The sequence below is a fragment of the Gobio gobio genome, assembly GCF_949357685.1.
Source record: "Gobio gobio genome assembly, chromosome: 8".
Classification (NCBI taxonomy): domain Eukaryota; kingdom Metazoa; phylum Chordata; class Actinopteri; order Cypriniformes; family Gobionidae; genus Gobio; species Gobio gobio.
In genome coordinates this window covers 34,296,147-34,307,903 of record NC_137114.1, presented here as the reverse complement: position 1 = coordinate 34,307,903, position 11,757 = coordinate 34,296,147, and positions in this window count along the sequence as shown.

Here is an 11,757-nt window from a genome sequence, read left to right as displayed (position 1 = left end):
GAAATCAAGGGTCAAGAATCACCTACACCCACTCAGTCAGAGTGAGAGAGTTACTGTAAATGTTTGTTTAAAATTTGCGAAACACAGGCAGTAAAAAAGCACAAGGTTTGGCAAGCTTTATACATAATTGTTCCTGTTTTTTTTTTAGGAATAATAGTGTATTTTCCTGATTACCTGGCTGTGTGTCACATGTTTAGTTGATCATTCAGTTGTTTTCATCCTGTCACATGTTCCTTTGTCTTAGTTTCCCACCACTTGTCTGTTTCTTTGGTTACCCTCGTTAGTTAGGTTCTGTTCACACTCTAAAAAGTGCTGGGTTAAAAATAACCCAAGTTGGGTTGAAAATGGACTAACCCAGCATTTGGGTTAATTTTTTGCTTAAAGAGCACCTATCATGGAATTTTGAAATTTACCTTTCATGTAGTGTGTAACAGATCTAAGTGAACAAAAACATCCTGTGATAGCTTGAAATATGACAGTGCACCGTATATATAGTTATTTTCTTTCAAAAGTAAGAGTCGACTCGGAGTCATTTTTAAGAATCGTTAGAAGACCGAAGCTTTTTCTCTGACTAGATGACGTCAACTTGTCAAGTTATTTGAATACGATGCGCCCACTTTTTGCGCTCCAAGACGCCAGTGAAAACTAGAAAACATCATGGCGACGAGACGCCAGTGAAAACTAGAAAACATCATGGCGACGAGACGCTGTGTTCTGAAGTGCGACTCAAAAGCAAACTTCTTTCATCTGCCCAAGGATGAGCATTTGAAGACTAAGTGGCTTGAAGACAAACCATACATCGTCGCGATTGTGTGTTTATTAGTCGTCAAATGTATGTTTCGCGATCTCAGGAAGCTTTTATTATGGACTTCTATTATGGCACATGGTTCTTCTTCGTCTGTCTGTACCATATATGGACTACATGTGCACAGAGCGCCCTCCGGCTGCCAGTATGAATTGAAAACAACACATAAGAGACTCAATCGCTCATGATTAGGCTAACTGCCCATTTTGAGGAAGTATTGAATAAAAAATACTCCTCTGTTTAGAAATTTGACACAGACATATGAGAATCTATCAATATGTCTCCTCATCTGCACACTTTTGAACTAAAAGCCCTGAGGGATGTTGATTTGTCGCGAGTCTTCGTGAGGAAAATAGAGGAGTTTTTTTATGAATGAGATCAGCTGAGGCTCATATTACAATCAAACAGTACCGACGCGGTTTTCATATTCATAACTCCTGACACATATTAACAAATTACTGTCACTATAAGACTTTGATGGGCGTTCCGTTTCCGAAAATATCTGCACAGACTAAACCAATCACAACTGACTGGGTCATCGGACCAATCACCGCAGATTAGCGTCACGTAAAGGCGGGGTTTTGAAAAGTGAATCACTAAAGGAATCATTTGAGAATCGCTGTCAAAACAGGTAAAAATAAATGCATATTATAAGAAAACTAAAGTCTTTTTTGTCATTGCATGCATGCAAAACTGTTGTTGGGGACTTCTAAAACAATATTTGGAACATTTTAAATGCCATGATAGGTGCTCTTTAAGGTAAATAATCTCTTCAAGGTAATACACATCAACACAAGCACTTCACAAGGAATGTTTCAACCGACTTAACTCCGTGTTTTCTTCAGCCCAGTACTCTGTTTTGACTTCACCCAGTCTGTATTATCCGCATCAATACGTCCCTCCAACACACTGATCACCCCGTCTCACCAGGGCCGGCCTGTGGCATAGGCGGAATAGGCAAATGCTAGGGGCGCCACTCATCCATAGGGGCGCCAAAATGTATTACTGATTTTATTAATATTAATTTGAAATATTACCAAATAAAGCGCAAAAAAACGTAACTAAGTCCCCGCATCTTTCCGGTCCGCCTCATCAATCTCCCCCCGCCGATCTACTTGAAGTGCGTCAGAAATACAACGCGCGATCAGTTTATCGTTAGGGGAATTTGTTGTGTCGCGTCGCCTCTCGCCGCATCCAACGCAGACAAGGTTGCTTTCATTTTTTAGGGTGCTTGGCCGTTCGCGCCAGGTGTTGACACGGTGTAAGTTGCCTGATTATTTATGACGGATGGCCGAATTGTGTCTAAAAAAAAGACAGAAGCCCTCTGATGCAGGGAAGATAAGGGATACACTGCTCTTCTTACGTAGTATTTGTGTCTTGTTTCTAGTCTAAATATCTAAGTTCCTAAATCAAGGTTGAAGGTGCATTTACTAGATAAGTTAAATGACAGAAGATAGTTTTCTTGTTTACTTGAAAATAAAATCAAAATGAAGTATGTCATTTTACTCATCTAGTAAATGCACCTTGATTTAAGAATTTTTAGATATTTGGACTGGAAACAAGAAAAAGATTCTAAATAAGAAGAGCATTTTTTGCTGTGTAAAGACAGAAGTAAAGTGATGTAGGCAAATAAATGAACAGTTAATGAACAGTTTATTTAATTGCATAGTAGTAAAATACTAATGTTTGCTAATTAATTACAGCTATTTTTACCTTAAACTTTATGCAAGCAGCTGTTCTGGGTTCTCCAGAGGTCACAGCCAGTGTGATTTTGTAAAAAATAAATAATATAAAAATATTAAACGCATGTAATATCACTTTTTTAATAGCCTAATGTTTTTACTCTGCAGTTGTGCAGTTTTAAGGGGGTGTATAGCAATTTTAAAATGTATTTGCCGAAATTAGTAATGATATTTATATACAGGTTTATTTAAAATGGCAACATTTTATGTAAAATTCACATTAAATATCAAAATTTCTCAGTTGAATTCCTGGTGAAAGCATGAATGCTCATAGTTTGGTGGAAGATTGCTGCCATCTACTGGAAAACAAACACTTTTGCTAGTGTCACAGGCCGGCTCATAGCCTGTGGCAAAAATGAGGGGACACCAACAACAAGTAAAGGCCAAAAAGAGGTTCTTTATTGTAAACCAAAAACTAGTAACTATAAACAAGGAAAGTGGAATGAGGTGTGAAAATGTCATAGTGTAAGGTGTATGTAAAGTGCATGGATGCGTGAATCTATGTGTGTAACATGTCTGAGTGGAAACTAAGTAAAACTACAAAGGAACAAACACAAACAGGATCATACCTGGAGGAGCAGAGAGAGAGAGAGAGAGAGAGAGAGAGAGATTAGTGAGGCAGTTTAAATACCCTGAGCCCAGGTGGCTCCAATCACCAACGACCCTCCTCTGCCTGCAGGAGGAACCGCCCCTGCAAGGCAGGGGAGGGGCCGTGACACTAGTTCTCAATGAATAGTTTGTGCATGAATGTTGGATGCAATTACTCTTGCTATTTGTGTTTAGGCTGTAATGTGGCATAGGTGTAATATTTGTACAGTTTTACTATCATCAGCCTTTAACAAATAAAAAAATATCATGAACATAATGATGGGGTAGAATGGACTGGACATCATATAAAACAACAACAACAATAAAAATAAAACATCAATGCATTACAAAAATAAAACAGTACGAGTGTTTCCACAACTTAGAATGATAATGTGTAGTGCTAAACCTTGATACAAGGGGCACCAAGTAAAATCTTGCCTAGGGCAGCAAATTGGTCAGGGCCGGCCCTGCGTCTCACCCACAGCATTTGCCGGAAATAAACCTCACTCTTACTGTTCTCTGAATTCCTTATTTATACCCCTCCTCTTCTCTGCATTGCCCAATCACCAATCGCCATGTTCTTTCGCACACCTGTTCTTAATAAGCCCAAATTTTGGGTGGCCTGGAGTTACCGGGACGCAATATTTTTTTTCCCAGGATGGTAGGGGAAGGTACCGCCTTTTTCGTCTATGATTGCTAGAAGGGCTCTCCTCCGATTGGTTATATATCTCACGTTCATGGCAGGCTGTCAGTCTGTTTTGATCGTCGTTAAACGAAGTCAATCCAACATAGCCTACTAAGAAAAGTGCTATATGTGCGTGTCTTCAGATTTATTTTTCAAGTTCACAATTTCATAGCCTGTTTAGATTAGTCTTAGCTGTTTCCTAACCCTAACCTCTCAATACCTGCGCCAAAACCATTTATTACTGGAGCTGTTCTCCCTGTCCGTTGATTTATACCTAATCCTAACCTCAAGATGATACGGTATGATGTTCTCCTATGCACAAATATGACACCAGCGACACTTAACTTTCATGGCTACACACACACACACACATGGGCGTCGGAACCATTGTATGTGTGTGGGACAAGAACCACCCACTTTTTACGATCAATGATATTGGACCCACTCACTTTTATCGCCTCTAACATTCAGCACATGTCTGTTTACCTAACCCTAATCGATAAACACTTATTATTAAACACATATTAGACGCTTTATTTCCACTTTTCTAATATTTTCTTAATTTGTATTGAAAATAAATGCCTTTCCGATTTGATATGTGATGGGAAAACATAGAAGATTGATTTCGGCGAAAGCTGGACTCGAACCGCGGGTCGATTTGTGTCAAAACTAGATGCCGTGCGTCTTACCCCTACACTACTGTCGCTCTCAATGAATTGGCGATTGATTTACGTAAATTTGTCTTTCCGACCTATACGTTTACCAAGTAAAGCGGTATATAGAGTGCCGAAGTAATGACGTCACTTTGTAGGCCAACCCGGAAGTTAGCGGCGCATGGGTTCCCTCGATCAAAAAGCCATTCATTTTCCCCATAGACTTTTGGAAAATCGCAAAAAATAAGATCTGTGTTCAACAAAGAGTAATGACCCTTACACGTTTTGTCTACCAAGATAATCTTTACAAGTTAATCCAAAATGTATACATTTTGAAGCCCAAATAAAGCCGTCAGATATAAAATGCTAACGGTAGGCTATAAACGGACTACAGCACACCATGGTCGCGGATCAACGTCATCATCAAGCTTCCTCAAACTTTATTTAAAAAACACGCTCGCTCATTATGATCTGCGCTGTGTATGAACACTTATCCACTTTTTCATGAGAGATATTGCCCATTCGTTTTTTCCAAAAATGTTAGAAACTAATTTTGTTTATGCGTGCCTCTCTGAGATTTATATTTTGTTAATGTTTTTTCAGACAATATGATTATTACTGTGATAACATTAAATGACATGAAACACAACCCAGTCTCTTTATGTTAAATGCAAGTTTATGTATGATCAATAATACAAAACGTATAATAAGCTAATAAAGCAAACAATTCAGTCAAACATTCAAAGTCAGTGCTAGTCGGCTAACTTACAACGGTAGTGTACAGTTATAGCCTAAAAATAAACAAGTAATGAAACTTATCTTTGCACTCAGCCTAAACGATTTGCCAGGGAACAAATTATAGATCCATGAGAGCAAATATGGGCCGTTAAATCTCCACAAGACTAATTATAGCTGGAGACGCCACATAGACATCAGAGCCAGCGGCAGGCGGCAGAAGGACTAGCCGAGGAAATTCTACTCTCGCCGGGTAAACAAGCGCGGAGCGCCGCTGACCCACTGGAGCTCACAACTCCGATAACACCAGATAAAATGTTTAAATAGGCACTCTTCTTATAAATAAACCACATATTTGAGCTTTAAACAACTACATTATCGACTGAAAAAGTCTTAAAACTAAGTTGTCACACATTAACAGTAGATTTTAACACAAAAAGACGTGTAAACACAGCCCATGTCAGCCATTTCTCAACGAGACAAACGTGTGAAGAGAGTAAACTCCAAATGTTCAAGCATCCAACTTTGCGCGAATAGCGCGATTTATTCACGCCACATAAGTTCTTCATTCTAGGCTGAAACGCAGGCTAGTGAGAGATTGCCTGTTTGTCACGATGACGTCTAAGTCCCCGCCAAAGGATGTAGTCCCTTTAGCAACTTGTTAGCAACCATCGTTTTTAAGACACAATAAAGTCTTAAAAAAATCACAAGCAGGTTATAACTAGTGTGTTTTATGTCATAGATTAAAACGTGAAAATATATAGAGGCTTTGTTAACCACAGACCTTATTTCAGGCGATTTAGCAAAAACCCATTCAAAAAACCCATAGACTTTAGGGCGAGGGAACCCATAGGGCTAAAATGCTAACTCACTTCCGCGTTTTGGCCTACAAAGTGACGTCATTACTTCGGCACTCTATTTGTACTTAATGTAATTGGCATCTACTCCAGTAAAAAATTTCTGTGGACCCACCCACATTTTTTTGCTTCCGACGCCCATGCACACACACACACACACACACACACACACACACACACACACACACACACACACACACACACACACACACACACACACACACACACACACACACACACACACACACACACACAATAATTACAAGTAATGTTTAACATACAGTTAATGTTGATGCACTAATATTGTGTAATCCTTACCTTGAAATGGCTAACAAATGTTATTTGTTTTGGAAAGAGATTGTTTCTATAGAAGATTGTTTCTAAGGACGAATCAGTACATTAGCATGACAAAAAACTCTGCTAGCTATTGAAGAAGATGGGACGAATCAACACATTGGCATGACACAGTGGCCCTTAACCACCACATTTCTGTGTGGCTTTAAAGTTACTGTACAGTCGATTTACCCATAGTGTTTGCCTCACCTAGATACACCATGTGAACTTGGAATATAAATCTGACTGCACGCACACGACAGCCTGGCCTGCCATGAACGTGAGATGACGTTTCACGGCCAAATCAAATAACCAATCGGAGGAGAGCCCTTCTAGCCAATCATAGACGAAAAAGGCGGTACCTTCCCCTACCATCCTGGGGAAAAAAATATCGCGTCCGGGCGGAACTATTTCCGCCATTTTACGTTCCGCCACATTAAGTCACTCCGTGACATCAATCTAACCTCAACATGTGCTGTGATCTGTCCTGCCAATGTAATCAAAACAAACATTGAACATGATGTTTTTGGACAACAAACACTGTTTTCGTGGAAGCTTCTGTCTAAGTAACCTTTTAAAGTCTTGTAGTACTCAAGGTATAGCCAGCTTTGGTGTTATGAATAACCTTACAGTTATTATAGCCATGTTTTCAACCATTGCCATAGCAATTATTCACAGCACACCTGAGAAGTCAATAAAAAAAGTAATTCACTTAATAAATGATTAATACAATGATTTTACTGTTATAATCAGCCAGACAGTGTGTCAGGTTCTGACATAACAGGTAAGTTAACGTTAGGCGTTATTGGCTTGAAATGCTCCAGATTCAGGCCTATGTAACGTTAGATGAACAGCTTTTCTCGTAGTTTTCTCTTCCCATTGGATGCTTTCTAGTGACAAATGTGCAGTTTATTTAGACAAAACTACAGATACAGATAATAAACATTCACTGAACGAAGATTATCTTTAGTTCGTTGCTATGGCGGTTGCTATTGACGCATCTATAGCTGAAACCACGTAGCTGGCATTACGTGCTTCCGCCCGGAAGTATTTTCTTCACTTTTAGAAAAAAAAAAAATATATATATATATATATATATTTATAACATTTCTCCACAGAAAAAAAAAGCAATTTGGTAACTCAACAATATGACATGTTCATATTACTGCTATAACATTTAATAATTTCTCCTTCGATTCTGAGAAAACGGCTGCGTCCCAATTCGCCTACTTATACTACGTCCTAAAAGTATGTACTCTTTTTGTTAAGAAAAAGTACATACTTTTGAGTGTGTAGCAGAACAATATGCAAGCTTTGGGACATACTACTTCGTCATCTTTAACGGACTCTGTTGCTTAGTTACGTGAGTCCCGTCACCGTTTAAACTGCCCTGTCAATCATCGTCACAGTTAAAATCCTCCACATTCAATTTAATTTCCTACCGTAGCGGAGAGAAATATAGTAGCACGTTGATCTGCCATTCGTGGGTCTTTAATGCACAGACTCCTCTCGTGTTTGCAAATTAATGGCCAAATGTATCATTACAGAAATTCACAATGCTGCTGCAGGTGTTATATAATGTGGCTAACATTGAATAAATATCTTTTCGTCAGGTTAAATACTGATAATTGCTCACTCAAACCACTTTATCTAATCCTCTCCACTTAACCGTCAGACTCGCGTAACCGTCATGTTTGTAGTTTTTTTACACTTTTTATCCGCGTTTGTAGTTCTCGCAATGGGTTGTGGGCAATATCAGCCGTTAGAGTGTGCATCGATCTGCACTTCGAATTCTGACCGGAAATAGTAGACCATCCGGGAATCTTTGGAATACTCTTTTCAACATACTACGATTCGGGACATACTAATTATTTTTTCGAATACTATTTAGTACGGATAGTATGCGAATTGGGACGCAGCAATATATTTTTTGTAGCTGAAGGTTATGGAAGTGCCTCGTGTTGTGGGCGGAGTTTGCGCGTTCTACTGTTTTGGCTAACATCTGAAATAAACCAACATATTTCATTTTTGTTAACATAGATTATCTAAATGCAGTGTAACTACTAGATTGACTGTACTAGATATTTGATATATTCCGTAGATATATCTTTTTACAACCCTAGTTTACAACCCTAATTTGCAAACCGGAAGAACTACAACTTTAGTGCTCATTTGTATCAAGCTGCAAAGTGTGGCTATTGGGAATTGTAGTTTTTAGAACATTTGTGTTTTCCTTAGAATATGAGGTTGTAAATAGTTAGTTGAAAGTATAGGAAGGGGTTTAGGGGTATGGTAAACACATCTATGTAATCAGATTTTAAATATATAATTGTTAAGTGGGTTTAAATTTTAATTTTAACCATATTTGACAGCGCCCCCAGTTGTTGACTATACTGTATACACCTCAGTATGATAGCTGAGGTCAAGAGCTCTCTATAACAATTTGTCCCATACCTGTAGCCCCTTTTGTTGCTGAATTATAAGCCTTCAAACATGCACCAAGGTGAAGTTTCAAAGGTCAGTATTTCAAATCAGGAGACCTATAGCATTTTCATACTAACACATGTTACTCTCTAGGACAAGACCTTTCCAACAATATATTTGGTTTAGCTGTACAACAAAGTTTTAATTTTCTTATTTCATGGACACAAGGCCATCTCAGGTCTAGTTTCAGAGAGCACTTTGAAGTGTCAATATATAAAGTGAAGATGTTTGTTTGTTTCTGACTGTTTAAACAGATTTATGACCCCACAACATGAGGAATACCTGGTCCAGACACACACACACGCCACATACAAATTATGTGTATTTCTGTTTGGGACACACACGGCTTATATGCATAACTATTTATGTTAATGCTGCTGTGATGGTAAAAAATATACCAAAAGACCATGGTCTAGAATGGGTAGTCATCTCCTCTTGTACTTGTAGTATTATTATTGGTATTCAAAACCAAGAGTACAATACACATAGGTAATGTAGGCCCTGTTGCATCCTCTGTATTTATTTCTCTGTTTAAAGATTTAGTTTGTATGTGTACAAAAAAGGGCAAATAGTTTTTCCGTTAACATTTTCCTCCTTCCAACACCTGTTACTGTGAAAAACTACAAACCCCATTTCCAGAAAAGTTGGGATAATTGTGCACCAGTACCCATGGAATGGGTGAGCTACATGTGTGTGAAGGTACCATTGACACAGAGGCATATTTTGGGATTTTAGAGAGACATATGTTGCCATCAAGGCAACGTCTCTTCTATGCTTATTTCAGCAGGACAATTCCAGGCCTCATTCTGCATGTCACAAGGTGTTTTGGTGTTGGTTCATGTTCCTTGTTCATGTTTTAAGTTTATCATGTTCTTGCTTATGTTTTAGTGTCATGTTCACAGTCTTGTCATGCACTTCCTGGTTTTGTCATGTGATTCCCATGCCCTCATGTGTTGTCATATCATTGGTTCATTGTCTCATCACTGTTCACAGGTGTCACTTGTCTTGTCATTAGTCTGTGTGTAATTAAGCCCTCGTGTTTGCCATGTGTCTTTGTCAAGTATTGTTAGTGTAACACTGCTGTTGGTGAGTTCATGTTCTTGTCAAGTCTTAGGCTAAGGCTATTGTGTTCCAGCTCACATTCAAGATATAATAAACACTGGATTTGGGTTCAACTAAGACTTGCCTCCAGTGGGTCATTGAATCGTTACACTGCACAGGCTACAAAAGCGTGGCTTCCCAAACGATTAGAAAGTGTTATTAATAGGAAAGGTGATGTAACACAATGGTAAACATGCCTCTGTCCCAACTTTTGTTGAGTGTTGCAGGCATGAAATTATAACTTTGTTTATATTTACAAAATACAATTGCGCTGGTCATTAACTAATTGTTAAGTAATATGTCATCGTGGTTATGGCTTTTGAGTTAATTTTAAATTAGTTAATAGTCATGTGCCTCAACAATTCGTAACATGATTTTGCAAATCGTTAGTTAATGATTAATTAAAGCAGACAACTGGAAGTTGAAATGCAGGGCTTTGACCCATTGTGATAATTAACGCATTAATTTACGTTATTAGTTAATATAATGTTATTAGGGAATTAACACTTGATATATTTAATTAATAGCAATTCATATATTACTTAACCTATTAATCATATAGAATGTTCATTAGTTACTGATGCAGTGATCATTAATACATGGTTTAGTTCCTCATGTCATGAGTCATACATTAACTCATTAAAATAATATTCCAACTTGGGTTGTTGCTAAAATGTATATTGCATAACTGATTACTATTATTGTCATGTTTGTATTCAGTGCATTTCAAAGTAATCAGACCCAACCCTGCCAACCGTTCCTCAGTATAACGTGGTTAACTAAGCCTCTACAATAGTTCTACATAGTCAGTTTTGTAGTATGTTACACTGCCAGTATCCATCTGTGTACAGTATGTAAGTTTTGTACATCTTAATATTGGACCTGCTGTGACTGTGACCTCAAATGTTCCAAAATGTTGGTAGTTCAGGTTGAATCTGAAAGTTCCCAGTTTTCTCTTATCCTAAGGGTTGATGAGCCAAAGTCAACTCAATAGTCAGATGACAAATCACATTTGTATTTCTGTTTACATATATACAGGTGTCTGCAATTATTTACAAACATTATCAGTTGCATAACCATGAGTATCACAATTCCATGAAAATAAAAGTCAAGACTTTAGAAACCTTTTCAAATCAAAGTACAAGTAAAAGCAAAAGCAATTACAACTATGACCTGAGTCTGACTTGAGTCCCAAGTCAAGTGACTTGAGTCCCCACCTGTGCATCATCATCATCATCATCATCAGAGCTGATGTCACGTAGCCAATCCAATTCTTCATCCATTTCCCCTTCCTCCTCTTCCACCAGCCTAGGAGTTGGTTCGAGAATGCCTCTGTATGTGCATGCTACAGTCTGCTGTTTTTGTCTGAGGTCTTGCAGTCTTCTGTTAAGTAGACTGATGAGGCCCTTGGACCCCTCCTCTGTGAATCCATTCGTATATCCTATAAGTCCACACATGAAGAATAATGTAATTACCATCACACTAAACATTTAATCAGAGAGAGCTGATTTATGTTAAGACAAATCTTAAATACAAAATCAAATTAAAATAATCTTTGAAGGTTATTTATCTTTAGTTTTTGAGCCAATACTAGCATGATTGCTTTTCACTTGAAAGGATTGAAAATAATCAAAGATATTTGATATTTGATATTTGAAATCCAACAAAGAAATTTGCTTTACTGTTGTCAACACATTTGCTTAACAGAAGGACAAAAGGCAGGCCTGTAGGCCGCAGGGGGTGCCACACCTTTTACAGTGGGGGAAGTTTGGTC